Genomic DNA, 18145 nt, shown 5'->3' with positions numbered 1-18145 from the left:
AGAATGGCAGTTGTGTGTCAACTCCAACCTCGCTGAACCTGGCCAGGCCCGTCAGACAACATGAAGCCTCCAGAGCTTCTTACCTGACAAGGATCCATGCCTGGAATGACCCTCTCCTGAACTCCACCCCATTGCTGGTTAGAAGACACCACCAGTCTTACAGGCCCCAGCTCAACCACGTCCTTTGGGAAGTCTTTGCTGATTCTCCAGGTGGTCTAATTGGGGATGATACCTCCTTTTTTCCCCTGGGTTCTCACTAAACACAGAGCACTTCTTCCCCACCCCATCCCCCAGAGAGTCATCTATTCCAGTCCATGATGCTCAGAAGCACTCACTGGTCCCTAGTCTTTAGGGCAGGGACAGCATCTCATTTATTCTGTTCCATTGGCTGATTTAGTGACGCTCACATTGCACATTAGTACCAGGGACAGAGGAACTAGTGTTGGAAGACAGCGGCACAGAATGACTGTCCTGTGAACCCCACCCCCAACACGTCAAATTGCACCATGAGGGTCTAGGCACAGAAGTGGGAGAGGGCATGGAAACGGACAGGTGGGCGGTGGTCTCCCCTTTCTCTAACCCCATCCTTTTCATGAGCTGTCCCATGGGCATATGTGGCCAGCCAACTTAGCTTCACCCATAGGACCATGGCATTTGCAACCCATAATTTTACCCAGAGGCTCAGCATCTGAGCCAGAACAGGGCCTTTCCCTGTGAGAAGTCCCTGGTGATGATCTAATAATGTGAGATGAAGCTCAGCTGATTCCTGCCCTGCCCCACAACAGTATTAGAAGGAGCGGTACCGCAGGGAGCTTCGTCATGATCCTATTACTATAAATGATGGCTTGAATCCACCATCAGATCTGGTATTACCATATAATCATTTCTGTAAAATGCTTCAGAATCATCATTAGCACAGGGAGCAAATTAAATGACATGCCAGCAGGGATTTTACTACTGATAAACTAAAATGAAATTAGATGAAAAAAAAATAGAATGATACCAATTTTGCATTACAATGATCACACCTACTCAGAGCCGAGAAGAATGACCAGAATCAGATAAGCCTCAGCACCCCATCTTGCCTCTCTAGAGAACATGTAAACTTGCATTCAGCAACCAAGACTGTCAGTGGGATTCTCCGAGAAGCCCACTTCACTGGTAGCTGAACTATTCTCCCAAATGCAAGATGGAGTTTCTTAGTGATGCAGAAATCCTTGCACGTCAATGGGTCCCTGGGATATGGTTTACACAGACTGCACCCTCTCAGGACTCTTCCTGTGGTATAAAAAGGGAGGCAAGGATCTGGTATAAAACCAGCACTCCCCTAATCTGCCATGTACCCTTGAGTGAGCTCCTCTCTCACCTTGCCTGAGTCCCTCTCATCTCATAAAGCAGGATGTCAGCTTTATTGTCTATATGATGATGTGGTTTGTTTAGATATTTTACAGCTAATCTTTTATAAAATAAGAATAAAGCTCCTTTTCCCACGTCTTAGGACTGTTGTTAAATGCAAATGAGTAATAAATATGAAAGCATGTAACAAAGTAGAAAATACTATTAAAAAGGAAGTTTTCGTTTGTTTCTTTTTAAAATTGGAGAATGATTGCTTTACAATGTTGTGTTGGTTCCTGCCTTACAACAACGTAAATCAACCATAAGTACACATATGTCCCTGCCCTCTTGAACTTCCTTCCCACTCCCCCAAACCCAATCTACTCTTATAGGTTACAGAGCACTGGGTTGAGCTCCCTGTGTTCTATAGCAACTTCCCACTAGCTATCTATTTTACACAGAGTAATGTATGTTTCAATGCTACTCTCTCAAGTCCCACCCTTCCCATTCCCCACTGTGTCTCCAAGTCTGTTCTAAAGAGGAAGTTTTTTTTTTAATTGAAGTATATTTGATGTACAGTATTTCATAAGTTACAGCCATAAAATACAGTGATTTATAATTCTGCATGTACATAGTAGTACATATATGTGTGTACTACTAACATAACCAAGAGATTTATAAATATACACCACTATGTTGAGCAACTGGAGAAGCAAATGGCAACCCACTCCAGTATTCTTGCCTGGAAAATCCCATGGACAGAGGATCCTGGTAGGCTACAGTCCATGGGGTCACAAAGAGTCAGACATGACTGAGTGACTTCACTTCACATCACTTCAATGTTGAGCAATAATCTCACTGTATATCTGCATATTTCAACATCCCTGTCAGTCTTTCTTTAGAGAACAGTGTTTGAGTACAGGAACAGATAATTAGTGGCTATGTCTACTTGAAAAGACTTTGTAGTATATTGCTATAGTTGCTAGCTAAGAAAATGGTAGTTTTCTAGCACTTCTCCTCTTCTTACTTTTTTCTTTTTTTTTTCTTTTCACTCTAAATTCATTCATTCATTTAACACATGTATAATGAGACCTGGGTACAAGGAGCACAGTGGGGAATTAAACAGGCATGGTCCTGCCACACATATTTTACAGTCTAATGAGGAAGACAAAGATATAAGTATGCTGATGACTAGAAATGATGAAAAGTGCTAGGGAGAAAAGGAGCATGGAGCTGGGAGGTATGAATTCAAAAGAGGGTGAAATGGCCTGAATGTTGCATTCTCCAAAATTCATCTATTTAAACCCTAATCCCAATGTGATGGTATTTGAAGGTGGAGCCTTGGGAGGTAATTAGGTCATGAGGGTGGGACCCTCAAGAATGGGATTAGTGCCTTTATAAGATGAAGCTAGAGAACTGACTCACTGTCTTTCTATCGCTTGAGGACACAACAAGAAGGCAACCATCCACACCTACAGAAGAAGGGTCCTCACCAGAACCTGATTATGCTGGTGCCCCAATCTTGGACTTCCAGCCTCTAGAACTGTGAGAAGTAAATCTCTGTTATTATAAGACACCCAGTCTATAATGCTTTGTTAGTAAAGGGCTCCCCAAGAAGTGAATTTAAAGTATCTCCTTAAGAATGGGAAGAAACCAGCCATGTGACAAGCAGAAGAGAAAAACATCCCAGATAGAGTGGCAGCAGTGCTAAGGCCCTGAGGCAGGAAAAAAATGGGAACGCAGCATTCCTAGAGGCTTGATTGCACGAAATTAGGAGAAAAGAAGGGTGGTAAATGGCCTTGGCAGAACTTAAAGGCCATCACAGAGGGTATGCATGTAAAGAAGCTGTAACCCAGGCAATGTCACAACCCTATTTATATTTTAGTAGTGTTACTTCCGGTTCTGTGTGGACAGTGAGTTGCAAGGAGCCAAGAGAAAAGGCAGGAGGACTGTTAGCACCAGCGTGGTTACCTGGGCTGAAGGGACAGGCTCAAGGTGGAATCTAGAGAGTTTTCTGACCAATGGTGTATATGGGTGAGCGGGCAAAAGTAACCAAGGATTGTGTCAAAGATTCCAGATGAAGCATTGGGTGGATGACAGGTTCAGAAAGGGAAGAGACAAGTTTCAGTTTCAGGGAAACATTAGAGTTCTGCCTTGGGTGAAAGAGGATGCTTGAAGGATTAGTGAGTGGAATCAGCGGCATCTGGGTGTTGTGTCAGTCTGATTCAGTCTGGAAAACAGAAACCACACCAGTCCTTTTAACAGAGTGAACTGAATACAGGAATTGGTCAACAGATGTTGGAAGACTCAGGACAGAAAAGAGGCACTGGGATAACACAGAGGCGGCAGCTATCACCCCTAGGTGCCACTGTCATCCCATGGCCAGGGAAATGGAGGGAAGAAGGTGTGCTTACCAGAACCAGAGGCTGTGAGGAGGAGCCCTGCTGAGCTGGGACTCAGATCTCTGAGCAAGGGTCACCACCAGGCTGGTGCTGATGTCTCTGGGGGAGTTCTGGGAGGCCAGTTCTCGGGTGTGCGGAGAAAAGCTGGAAACTGTCAGTGACAACGGAACTGCCACAGCCTGGGAAATGATGCTACCCAGAAGAGGGAGCAAGACAGGAAGAAACTTTTTCCTACACCCCCTCCCAGGAGCCCAGTCTTCCTCTGGTATCCTCTAGTAGCAGAGCATCATGGAGTAAGCTGGCCAAAAAAAAAAAAAAAAAAAAATGCTATCTGCAGAGCCACAACCTCAGCATCAGAGACCAAGTCCAGAAAGGTGTGGTAGAGGCTGAGAGACATCAGCTTAATAATTGGCACAATTATGTGAGACTAGGACCCAAATTATAGGCCTGGACTGGGGACACAAACTTGAGCCATCGATGGATGTGATTCAGTGATTTGCTAGAATACTAATGGCATCAATTGTCTCCAACTCAAATAGGCTCTGCAGGAGAGACCAGAGAGACAAGAAGCTAGTTCCCGTCTTCAGGTTGCTTACTAACCGCCAGGCCACCTGGAAAGCACATGGGTGTTGAATCTGTTGTGTGGCCTCTGGAGCTATGGGGCCCCATCCCAAGTAAGCATTTGAATCACCTATGGAGCTTTTTAAAAATAAAGATGCCCAGGGTCCACCCCAGAGCCAGTGATCAGATTATAGGACCCAGAGACCTCGGTTTCGGTGTTTTCTAAAAGCCTCTGAGTGATTGTGAGGAATGGCCCTTTCCCAGGCCAGCAAGCATGTGGGACCCACTAGATCTGCTGAGTTGCTGGAAGATGGTTCCAGGCTGCACGAGGACCAGAGTTAGCCTTCGAGGGATGGGCAGGAATGATAAGGCACAGGCCAGAGGAGAGGCCACCATGAAGATGGCTTGCAGAAGGGCATGGCAGCAGGAATGAATGGAATCTGGGCACAAAAAATCCTCAGAAAATGTTCATTGATTTGAGTTGTTAAAGTCTGAATTTACCCTTTGCTATTTATCTTTATCTCTCATTTTGCTCTGAGAGATAATGAGAAACAGGGTATGTGGGGAAATGTTGATATCATTTCAACAGTTGCTTTGCTCCAAAATAAATAAAGGGGTATATGCAGGGGAAAAAAGAGATAATATGAACCAAAAATGGCAGGACCAATGTTATACACAAGTGCCCCTATTTCTGCCCGCTGACAAGTCTTCCTAGTAAAAGCCATCAGCAGCACCCAGCCACACACACTCAGCTCTCTCTCTCTCTCTCTCTCACACACACACACACACACACACACACACACACACACGTATACACGTATATACACATACACTCATATGAATGAATATATGTGCACACAAATACACATATATGCACACATGCACTCCAGATTCACTGCCTTTGAACCATATCATCTCTCCCCAAAAACTTAAACCAATAGGAACTTGTCTTAGTCGCTCAGGTGGTAAAGAATCCGCCTGCAATACAGGAGATCTGGGTTCAATCCCTGGGTAGGGAAGATGCTCTAGAGAAGGGAATGGCTACCCACTCCAGTATTCCTGCCTGGAGAATTCCATGGACAGAGGAACCTGGTAGGCTACAGTCCACGGGGTTGCAGAGTCAGACATGACTGAGCAACTACCACATTCACTTTTCACTTTCACTTAGATTTGAAGGATTAGAAGATCAAAGAGGCATGGTTCTTAAATGTCCATCAACAGATGAATGGATGCAGAAAATGTGGTACACACATACAATGGAATGTGTGCCACAAAAAAGCGAAACATTGCCATTTGCAGAAACATGGATAGACCTAGAGATTATCGTACTAAGTGAAGTAAAGCAGACAGAGAAAGACAAATGTATAATAACCCTTATATGTAGAATCTAAAATATGACACAAATGAACTTATGTATGAAACAGAAATAGACTTACAGACACAGAGAATAGACATGTGGTTGCCGAAGGAGAAGACGGGGGATAATTAGGAGTTTGGGATTAATAGATACACACTATATAAAATAGATAAATAAGGATCCACTGTACGGCACAGGGAAGTATCTTCAGTATCTTGTAGTAACTTATAAGGAAAAGAATCTGAAAATGTATATATGACTGAATCACTGTGCTGTATAGCTGAAACTAACCCAGCATCATAAATCAGCTATTTGTTGTTGTTGTTGTTTAGTCGCTAAGTTGTATTCAACACTGTTGCGATCCCATGGATTGCAGCCTGCCAGGCTGCTTTGCCCTGGGATCCTCCAGACAAGAATACAGGAGTGAGTTGCCATTTTCTTCTGCAGGGGATTGTCCTGACCTAGGGATTGAACCCTGGGTTCAGGGTTCAATCAATGCATCTTCTGCATTAGCAGGTAGATTCTTTACCACTGAGACACCAGAGAAGCCCAAATCAATTATACTCCAATGTAACTCCAAGTCTGCAATGGGAAGGGGACATGGAGGAAGGGAAAGTCTGACAAGATGGAAAGATGATGGGAGACCTTTCCCTGTCACCCTGTTTTCCAAAGGATTCACAAAGACATTTTGGCTTTAAATCAAATGATTTCTTTGCCAGAAAAACAACCAGAAGTCAGGTTGTGTAGAAGCTCTCAGAAAAGCCAATATGCTCCAAGGCAAATAACTGACTGAATCTAGGGGAAAAATGCAATTTAGGGAGAAGCCCAAGGGACACGGGTTACTGCAAAACTGAACTGGGCCCAGAAGCTTGAATTTTTTACAGCAAATTGTAGAAGTTAGCAAAATAGAGTCCTGAACAGAGTTCTTCAGCTGCTGTGAATCTATGCATGACTTCATTTTCATTCCTTTAATTCCACCAGGAGCTACAATTTCTAAATTTTCCTTCAGGGAAAAAAAAATCATTTAGCTCAGAAATAATGCTTTCTATATAAAACTGTAGATGTTTCACGGTTTATTTCTTTGATTTTTTTTTTTTTTTTTTGCCTTCCAAGAAAATCAAGATAAAGGGAGTCTTTCATCTTAATAAAGCCAGCCATAGCAAGTTTTTTTCCAAGCCCCAAAGTAGACAACAAAGTCACTCCATAAAAACTGATCAAGGGCTTTCCTGGTGGTCAGTGGTTAAGAGTCTGCCTGCCAATGCAAGGGACATGGGTTTGATCCCTGCTCCAGGAGGATTCCACATGCTGCAGAGCAGCTAAACCTCTGCCCCACAACTACTGAGCAGGTGCTCTACAGCCCGAGAGCCACAACTACTGAGCCTGCATGCTGCAACTACCAAAGCCTGAGTGCCTAGAGCCCATGTTCTGCAACAAAGGAAGTCATCACAATGAGAAGCCTGTGCACTGCAACTAGAGAGGAGACCCCACTTGTCACAACTAGAGAAAGCTCCTGCACAGCAACCAAGACCCAGAAGAGCCAAAAATGAAATTAAATAATTACTTAAAAAATTAAAACTGTACCCGCCAAATAGAGGAGCTGATAGAGGAAGCTCTACCCTCCATGGGTTTCCACACCGGAAGCAATAGGAGAAAGTCAAAGCCACCCACTTTGGGCTCTGTGTCCAGACCAGGTTTGGTTGAAGGCATGGAACATCCCCAGGGCCATGAAAGTTGAAGGAACTTAAAGGAGCAGAGAAACAAGCGGTAGGCAGAGCAGATAGGGGAACAGCACAGAGAAAGAGGTAGAAGTTAGATTAGCATATCAAGTGCATGAGAGTAAAACAAAGAAATACATACATTGGTCTCTGCCCTCGTTTCCTGACACAGAGTGTCTAAAACTCTTGTAAACAGGAGTGCTGGGAGGATCTTTTATTCTGACATTTAAGCTTTGACCTCAGTTTCTGATGCACAGCTCCTAAAATCCTCATAATTTCCTAAGGTGATGAGAGCATCTTTTGTTCTGAGACAACTCTGGGTGGGCTCCTGGGTGGCTCCCAATAGGGGTTGATCACCAGAAAGATCAAACCATGTTTTTGAAGCTGGGAATTTTTCAGCCCGACCTCTCTCCAACAAGCAAACATGCTTTCATGATGATGCCCCATAAAAATCCCAATAGTACATGTTCTAGGAGCTTCCAAGCTAGTGAATACATCATGTACTTGGAGGGTGATGCACCCCAGCTCCACAAGGACAGAAGCACCTGAACTCAGGACCCTCCCAGACCTCTCTACTGTATCTCAATCTGGTTGTTCATCTGTATCCTTTATGACATCCTTTATCCTATGCTAAACTAGTAAACATAGGGGATTGTTTCCCTGAGTTCTGTGAGCTATTTTAGCAAATGACCAAGCCCAAGGAGGAGCTGTGGGAACCCTGATGGTTGGCCAGGGGCTCAAAAACGCAGGTGACTACCTGAGAACTACAGAGGCAGTCTGGTGGGATTGAGCCCCTCGCTGCTGGGATCTGAAGGTAGACAGGGTCAGATCTGAAGTGAATAAATGGCAGCCCACTCCAGTGTTCTTGCCTGGAGAATCCCAGGGACGGGGGAGCCTGGTGGGCTTCCGTCTATGGGGTCACACAGAGTCGGACACGACTGAAGCGACTCAGCAGCAGCAGAGGACACCCAGCTGATGTCATGGAGAATTACTTGGTGTTGGGAAACCCTCACACAGAAGGAAAAAATACACAGGAGTGTGTTCCTCTCCAAGAAGGGATAAGCCTAGATGGGGCATTTGTGGCCAGCTAAGAGAGGTCATGTGAAGAGTTGACTCATTGGAAAAGACCCTGATGCTGGGAGGGATTGGGGGCAGGAGGTGAAGGGGACGACAGAGGATGAGATGGCTGGATGTCATCACCGACTCGATGGATACAAGTTTGAGTAAACTCCGGGAGTTTGTGATGGACCGGGAGGCCTGGTGTGCTGCAATTCACGGCGTCGCAAAGAGTCGGACATGACTGAGTGACTGAACTGAACTGAACTGAACTGAAGAGAGGTCAGTGAAAAACAAATTTCAAGTTTATCTTATGGGTGATGAGGTTGTTAAGCTGGAAATAAATAATAGTAGTAATCATAACCAAAGAGTTGACACTTACGACTCTTTCCAGGCACCGTAGCAAGCATTTTACAGGTATGGGATCATTTAATTTTCACAAAATTCTATGAAGTAGGCCCTATTATTAATATTAGGGCTTTCCAGCTGGCACTAGTGGTAAAGAACCCACCTGCCAAATAGAGGAGACATAAGAGATGCAGGTTCAATCCCTGGGTCAGGAAGATGACCTGGAGAAGGAAATGGCAAACCACTCCAGTATTCTTTCCTGGGAAATCCCATGGACAGAGAAGCCTGGTGGACTACAGTCCCTGGGGCCACAAAGAGTGGGACACAACTGAAGCGACTTAGCACAGTGGGCACTATTATTATCTCCACTTCACTGGTGAGGAATTGATCCACAGAGAGGTTAAATAACTTGCCCAAGGTGACACAGCTTATAAGTGGCACAGAGAAGTTGAGACAGGATGCAGCCTGGCCCTGGAGACTGTGATGGGTGAGGGGTCTGCCCTGCCTTCACCCTGTACCCTGTCTCATGCACAGCCATTCTGAAAACAAAGCTGAAAAGTGAGAGGTAGACGGGCGCCTGGGGATGCTTCTGGGTCTGATCAGGATCCACACTATCCTCTTAAATCCTCTGGTTGGAGCAGGGGTCCTGCCACTTACATAAACTTTCACTTCATTGTCTACTGTTTTCGGATTGGGGCTCTTCAGGTGCAAGCCTGGGCAGGTCATGATCTAAGCAGGTCCAAGATGCCCTGGGAGTAGGGAAAGGTTCTCAGAGGAGGCAGGTGAGGAGGGTGAGTGGAGTCTGCCAGGTGGCTCTGGGGGAACAGAGACATTGGGAGAGGGGCCCAGGTCCTGGCCTGGACCCAGCGACACCCACTAAGATCTCGCGGCCGTGTTCAGGTGGGCTCTTCCTCTTCATTCTCGTCTCATCTCAGCAGAGGCTTTGGGCATGGTCCCCCACAAGGGACACTGAAAGAAGGACCACCGAGGTCCACTGTTACACATTAGGGCCCCGAGCTCAAGTGTGTGTTTTCCACTTTAAAAGCTGAGGTCTTATGTGGGCAAAATTGAAGGGCTAAGCTGTCGAGAAATGGTCTCTTGGGACCAGCCCAGTGCTCTGTGGGTTTAAAGGTGAGAACCCACCGGCTGAATGGACCTCGCCTGTGATGTGTAGATTGTCTCAGGGGATTGATCCCAACTCCAAAAACATAATCTCCCTCCTAGCCCTCCAGGAAGAGCTGGGACAGGAAGGGGAGGTCCTTCACACATATGCAGAGATTCCCAGGAGGACACCTCATCTGAACAATTGTCACCTTCCCTGGGTGATTCCCCGGAGAGGCACAGCCTAGGAGGCACCAGAGCTGGGCCCCTGTGCTGTCTCGGCCACTCTGTGTCTGCAGGACCCTGTCAGGGTGTTGGCATTCTCTGATCCTCAGGAGTTCACCGTTAGAGGGGAGAGTAACACTGGATAGGACTCTCATGAAGACCATGGGGTATAAGGAGAATAAGTCCCCACAACCTCAAGTGAAGTGCTGACCTGTGATGGATGCCCAGTAACCGGGATGTGTTGCTACAATTGCGATAATAATCCACACAATTGCCATCATTCCATTCAGCCATGTCTGGATGAGAACTGCCTCTTTTAAGGCAGAGCAGTTCTGAATTTTTTCAAAATTCCTAGACTTAGACACAACTTAGCAACTGAGCAATAACAATAACTTTGAGAATATGGAGAAATGACAGACCTTTGCATAAAGCACATACCCACACAATTTGGAACAGGATGTCAATACAGTCCAGAAGCCCATAATCCCACCTTTGTGCCCTGTGGGAGTCTGGGGGCTCCAAGTTCAAAGGCTCTGCATTCAGGAGAATTTGCCTATCTCTGAGCTCCTTCATTTTGCCCTGAGATGAGGGTAAGGGCGCCTCTTGGCACTTTTTTCCCAGGGCAGTTTTAGGAGGCCCATCACCATCGCTGCCAGGAAGTCCAATATTGGGCCACAGAGCAACCAAAGAGCCTTGGGAATCGGCATGCTCACCAAGCAGTGAGTGCAGCCTGAAAAAATAGCAGTGCCTGTTCCACAGGCAAGCTTGCATTTTTCGAACTTGAAGCTGCTATGGCAATGAACAAATGCAAGATAAAAAGAGCTTCTGAAAGCACAAGCGACAGCCTGACGTTTAGGGAAAACCACAAACCTGACAGGGTCAGTGTTATGCCCGATGTCCAAATCCCTGAGCGGGAAGAGAGAAGGCTTCCAAGACAGTGCAACTCGCAGGAAGGGAAGTTTATTACTGACTCGAGCCAGGACTCTCCGCCCGCAACCAACGCAGTGGTGCGGGTCAGAGAGCCCCGAGCCCAAGCTGTTAAACAAATTTATAGGGTGAGAAGCAGATTGGTTACACGTTTGCAAAGCAATTTCATTGGTCAATACTTTCACGCACACGGGACTTTCCTGGGGGTTTCCGCCCTGTTCCTAATTTCCTAATTGGCAAACATCGGTGAAAGCTAATTGGTCCTAATTGGCAAGCAGTGGTCATTGTTAAGCGAAAGCTACCTGATAGTAGGAAGGCCTACTCCTAATCTAAATTGCGTTACTTCTGCTCGCCTCACAGTCAGAAATCCCTGCTACAGTCCAGTTGCCCTTCCGCCGGCCCCCAGCCCAGCATCAGCATCCAGCATCCGTGACAGAGGGTTGCCTAGCAATGTCTGAGTATTGGGCCTCCTGTGGCCACTAACCTAATTAAAGTAGAAATCTTTTAGAGCACGGTTTAAATGGAAGAAAATCATGCCCCTTTATTTAGGCCCTGCAAATAAATCCCATTTCCAGGATCCCCTGGTCATGGATTCTCCTCATAGCCACTTAGCCAGTTCCCCATAACTAGACTCTCATACACAAAGAAGAAGGTTGTGGTTGGGTTGGTTTGTCTTTGTTTCTTTTTCTTTCATCTTGCTCTCTTAAAGTCACAGAAACTAAAGTTAGAATGATTAAATAGTTTTGCCTGATTTTCAAATGTGGAAAGCCTATGATTGAATTTTCTTCCAAAGAACTACTCAATCAAACCAGCAGGTTTACACTGTCTCCAACTTACTATACTGTAGCCAATGAAAATAGGGAGAACTTTAATAATAATAAAAAGCAAAGCTGCCTTAGGGCAAGAGAGTTGAATAAATGAAGCTTTTTTCTAAAGCCCTCTCCATCACCTTTGTGTTCCTCCTCTCATTCCACACCTGTGCTTTTTCCAATCCCTCTCCCCAGCTCTTACTGAATCTTCCAAGCAAAGGTGAACAAAAAAGTCTTGGGGCAAAGGTGAACAAAACCTGGTCCACTGGACCTGACCTAAATCAAATCCCTTATGATTATACAGTGGAAGTGACAAATAGATTCAAGAGATTAAATCTGATAGACAGAGTCCCTGAAGAACTATGGATGGAGGTTCATGACATTATACGGAGGCAATGATCCAGATCATTCCCCAAGAAGCAAAATGGTAGTCTGAGGAGGCCTTACAAATAGCTGAAAAAAGAAGAGAAGCTAAAGGCAAAGGAGAAAAGGAGAGATATACCCTTTGAATGCAGAGTTCCAAAGAACAGCAAGCAGAGATAAGAAAGCCTTCTTAGGCAATCAATGCAAAGAGAGAGAGGAAAACAATAGACTGCGAAAGACTAGAGATCTCTTCAAGAAAATTAGAGATACCAAGGGAATATTTCATGCAAAGATGGGCACAATAGAAGACAGAAATGGTATGGACCTAACAGAAGCAGAAGATTTTAAGAAGTGACAAGAATACACAGAAGAACTTTACAAAAAAGATCTTCATGACCCAGATAACCATGATGGTGTAATCACTCACCTAGAGCCAGACATCCTACAATGTGAAGTCAAGTGGGCCTTAGAAAGCATCACTAAGAACAAAGTTAGTAGGGCTGATAGAATTCCAGTTGAGCAATTTCAAATCCTAAAAGATGATGCTGTTAAAGTGCTACACTCAATATGCCAGCAAATTTGGAAAACTCATCAGTGGCCACAGGACTGGAAAAGGTCAGTTTTTATTCCAATCCCAAACAAAGGCAATGTCAAAGAATGTTCAAACTTATGCAAAATTGCACTCATCTCACATGCTAGCAAAGTAATGCTCAAAATTCTCCAAGCCAAGCTTCAACAGTCCATGAACTGAGAACTTTCAGATATACAAACTAAATTTAGAAAAGTCAGAGGAACCAGAGACCAAATTGCCGACATCCGTTGGATCATAAAAAAAAGAAAGAGCATTCCAGAAAAACACCTGCTTTATTGACTACATCAAAGCCTTTAACTGTGTTCAGTTCAGTTCAGTTGCTCAGTTGTGTCCAACTCTTTGCAACCCCATGAATCACAGCACACCAGGCCTCCCTGTCTATCACCAACTCCCAGAGTTCACTCAAACTCATGTCCATCGAGTTGTTGATGCCATCCAGCCATCTCATCCTCTGTCGTCCCCTTCTCCTCCTGCCCCCAATCCCTCCCAGCATCAGGGTCTTTTCCAATGAGTCAACTCTTCACATCAGGTGGCCAAAGTATTGGAGTTTCAGCTTCAACATCAGTCCTTCCAATGAACACCCAGGACTGATCTCCTTTAGGTTGGACTGGTTGGATCTCCTTGCAGTCCAAGGGACTCTCAAGAGTCTTCTCCAACACCACAGTGCAAAAGCATCAATTTTTCAGCACTCAGCTTTCTTCACAGTTCAACTCTCATACATGACCACTGGAAAAACCATAGCCTTGACTAGACAGACCTTTGTTGGCAAAGTAATGTCTCTGCTTTTTAATATGCTATCTTGGTTGACTGTGTAGATCACAACAAACTATGGAAAATTCTTAAAGAGACGGGAATACCAGACCACCTGACCTGCTTCCTGAGAAATCTGTATGCATGTCAAGAAGCAACAGTTAGAACTGGACATGGAACAACGGACTGGTTCCAAATAGGGAAAAGTGTACGTTAAGATTGTATATTGTCACCCTGCTTATTTAACTTATACACAGAGTATATCATGCAAAATGCCAGGCTGGATGAAGCACAAGCTGGAATCAGGATTGCCAGAAGAAATATCAATAACTTCAGATACACAGATGACACCACCCTTAAGGCAGAAAGTGAATAAATAAAGAGCCTCTTGATGAAAGTGAAAGAGGAGAGTGAAAAAGTTAGCTTAAAACTCAACATTCAGAAAACTAAGATCATGGCATCTGGTCCCATCACTTCATGGAAAATAGATGGAGAAACAATGAAAACAGTGACAGATTTTATTTTTTTGGACTCTAAAATCACTGCAGATGGTGACTGCAGTCATGAAATTAAAAGACACTTGCTCCTTGGAAGAAAAGCTATGGCCCACCTAGACAGCATATCAAAAAGCAGAGACATTACTTTGCCAACAAATGTCTCTCTAGCCAAGACTATGGTTTTTCCAGGGGTCATGTATGGATGTGAGAGTTGGACTATAAAGAAAGCTGAGCACTGAAGAATTGATGCTTTTGAACTGTGGTGTTGGAGAAGACTCTTGAGAGTCCCTTGGACTGCAAGGAGATCAAACCAGTCCATCCTAAAGGAAATCAGTCCTGAATATTCATTAGAAGGAAGATGCTGAAGCTGAAACTCCAATACTTTGGCCACCTGATGCAAAGAACTGACTCATTGGAAAAGACCCTGATGCTGGGGAAGATTGAAGGCAGGAGGAGAAGGGGACGACAGAGGATGAGATGGTTGGATGGCATCACCAAATCAATGCACATGAGTTTGAGCAAGCTTCGGGAGCTGGTGGTGGACAGGGAAGCCTGGTGTGCTGCAGTCCATGGGGTTGCAAAGAGTCAGACATGACTGAGTGACTGAACTGAACTGAACTGAACTGAAAGGTGAACAGAGATCTATTACTTCCTTTTCCTTTTTAACATTTACATTTAAAGTTGCTCAGTCATGTCCGACTCTCTACGACCCCATGGACTATACAGCCCATGGAATTCTCCAGGCCAGAATAGTGGGGGTGGGTAGCCTTTCCCTTCTCCAGGGAATCTTCCCAATCAAGAGATCAAACCTAGGTCTACCACATTGTGGGTGGATTCTTTACCAGCTGAGCCATAAGGGAAGTCCAAGAATACTGGGGTGGATAGCCTATCACTTCTCCAGGGGATCTTCCCAACCCAGAAATCAAACTGGGGTCTCCTGCATTGCAGGGGGATTCTTTACCAACTGAGCTATCAGGGAAGCCAAAAATCTGACACTTGTAGTTTGTTTCCTCCTGCCACTTAAGAGAGAGAGAAAAAATGTCTGACATTTGCAGCCTATTTCCTCCATTTGGAGGCCCCTAGCCTTCCTGCCTGTTACCCTCTCCTTCTCCATTTTTTCTTTTAGGAGAATTATGTTGCCGAGGGAAAGAGGCACTATTTTCATTCCGGAACTGCTTCCTAGCTGATAAGCTTCTTCCCTTATTTATCTCTTAGTAAATGATTGGTCATCTGCATTACCTGCAATTCAGGAAGCTTCCACCAGAGGGTGATACCCCATTTTTGCAGACTCAACAATAATATTAGTATAAATCAGGGCCAAGATACCAACATTTATTCTATAAACTTGTAAGTGGTGAGATTATGGGGGTAAATCTTTTCCTGCATCTTTATACATTTCTTCTACTTTCAAAAGAAAATATGTTTCTTTAATAACCAGAAAAGAAATAAATTGAAAATATTTTAAAGTTATTGCAATGTAATAATATTACTCAAAGAACAAACACAGAAGAATAGTTGCTGGGATATTACCTTTTATTACCATTCAATGTAAGAGTTTATGTTCCATGGTGTACATGATGAATTCTTGGAATCTGGGTGCAATCATGATATATAGCTTGCCTGTCCCATTAAGGGGCCATTTATTATTTGAACAGTCATGCTTGTCACTCCTGCATTCAGCATGTTAGTCTGGCTCAGAAGATGCCAAACGCTGCTGCTGCAAAGAATCGGGAGACCCTGAAGGAAACAGAAACTCCAATGTCTGGTCTCTCCTTTGATGGTAAGACATCTTTCAGTCTGGCACTATTGGTCCGCACATGTAGAACAAATTTAGAGAAAAGAAAAGGAGCAACTGAAGTGTTTTTCTTTCCTGTATCTTCTCAACTCTAAATCAGATTTCCCTTTGGGACTTTCTACTTTCACATCAGAATTAGCCAGTCTACCAAAATGTAAAACAGTGATGCCTCTAGCAATAGTTGTTGTAAAGAAATGTTGTATGGAAATATTATGTTAGGCTTTAATTTCTCCATGAAAAAAAAACAAAAAAAAATTGGAATTTATTGCAAACTCAGCAATCCCACCATTAGAAATATATTCTATGGAAACAAACAAGTGTATAAAGATGCATGTCAGGAATACATATTACAAAGTGGTTCTAAATAACAAAACAATAAAGACAAGCTAAATGCCTACCATTTAAGAGCTTGAGTATTTAAATTATGACATCTCCATACTTTCAAATACTTTAAAATCGTTATAAGGAATTTTGGCACGGAAAGGTGTCCATTGACGGGTGTTAAGGGAGATAGGGGAGAAACAGATAATCTGAGGGGAATTATAGCATAATCATTTTTAAAGAGACTGGTTAACTGGACTTTTCTTCTGGTTGGCTGAAGCTCCAAAGCTGAGAACCAAAGATGATATGTATTCACCCATTTTAAAGAGAATCTCTAGATACATTCATGTAGGTCTTGCTAAAAGACAAAGACACCCATTCAGTGACCACTACGCCATCCAAATTATAAATTAGAAGATGAGTTAATCAAAGAGAGCTCATTGAATGTAAAGTAGAATTAGAGAACTGGTCTCCTCCCTTCCTCTGCCCTGGAGCGGAATGTGTGTGCAGCCTCAGGGCAGGAGGAGGAGAACTTCCTGGAGAGACTGAAGGAGGGCTGGCAGTTTTCTCTCCAACTAGAAGCTGAGTTCCAGAAACAAAATCCTATCTTAGCGACTGTGGTAAACTAGATTTTTATTGAGCAAGTATTCCCTCCAATCAGCCGTCCCCATGGGGACGCCATGAAGTGATGGGACCAGATGCCATGATCTTAGTTTTCTGAATGTTAAGCTTTAAGCCAACTTTTTCACTCTCCTCTTTCACTTTCATCAATAGGCTCTTTAGTTCTTCTTTACATTCTGCCATAAGGGTGGTGTCATCTGCATATCTGAGGTTGTTGATATTTCTCCCGGCAATCTTGAGTCCAGCTTGTGCTTCTTCCAGCCCAGCATTTCTCATGATGTACTCTGCATATAAGTTAAATAAGCAGGGTGACATTATACAGCCTTGACATACTCCTTTTCCTATTTGGAACCAGTCTGTTGATCCATGTCCAGTTCTAACTGTTGCATCCTGACCTGAATACAGGTTTCTCCAGAGGCAGGTCAGATGGTCTGGTATTCCCATCTCTTTCAGAATTCTCCACAGTTTATTGTGATCCACACAGTCGAAGGCTTTGGCATAGTCAATAAAGCAGAAGTAGATGTTTTTCTGGAACTTTCTTGCTTTTTCGATGATCCAGCTGATATTGGCAATTTGATCTCTGGTTCCTCTGCCTTTTCTAAATCCAGCTTGAACATCTGGAAGTTCTTGGTTCACGTATTGCTGAAGCCTGGCTTGGAGAATTTTGAGCATTACTTTACTAGCGTGTGAGATGAGTGCAATTGTGCAGTAGTTTGAACATTCTTTGGCATTGCCTTTCTTTGGAATTGGAATGAAAACTGACCTTTTCCAGTCCTGTGGCCACTGCTGGGTTTTCCAAATTTGCTGGCATATTGAGTGCAGCACTTTCACAGCATCATCTTTCAGGATTTGAAATAGCTCAACTGGAATTCCATCACTTCCACTAGCTTTGTTCATAGTAATGCTTTCTAAGGCCCACTTGACTTCACATTCCAGGATGTCTGGCTCTAGGTGAGTGATCACACCATTGTGATTATCTGGGTCATGAAGATCTTTTTTGTATAGTTCTTCTGTGTATTCTTGCCACTTCTTCTTAATATCGTCTGCTTCTGTTAGGTCCATACCATTTCTGTCCTTTATCAAACCCATCTTTGCATGAAATGTTCCCTTGGTATCTCTAATTTTCTTGAAGAGATCTCTAGTCATTCCCATTCTGTTGTTTTCCTCTATTTCTTTGCATTGATCGCTGAGGAAGGCTTTCTTACCTCTCTTGGCTGTTCTTTGGAACTCTGCATTCAAATGGGAATATCTTTCCTTCTCTCCTTTGCTTTCTGCTTCTCTCCTTTTCACAGCTATTTGTAAGGCCTCCTCAGGCAACCATTTTGCCTTTTTGTATTTCTTTTCCATGGGGATGGTCTTGATCCCTGTCT

Source organism: Cervus canadensis, chromosome 7 (genome assembly GCF_019320065.1).
Source record: "Cervus canadensis isolate Bull #8, Minnesota chromosome 7, ASM1932006v1, whole genome shotgun sequence".
NCBI classification, from domain to species: domain Eukaryota; kingdom Metazoa; phylum Chordata; class Mammalia; order Artiodactyla; family Cervidae; genus Cervus; species Cervus canadensis.
This window is presented reverse-complemented; position numbering follows the sequence as displayed.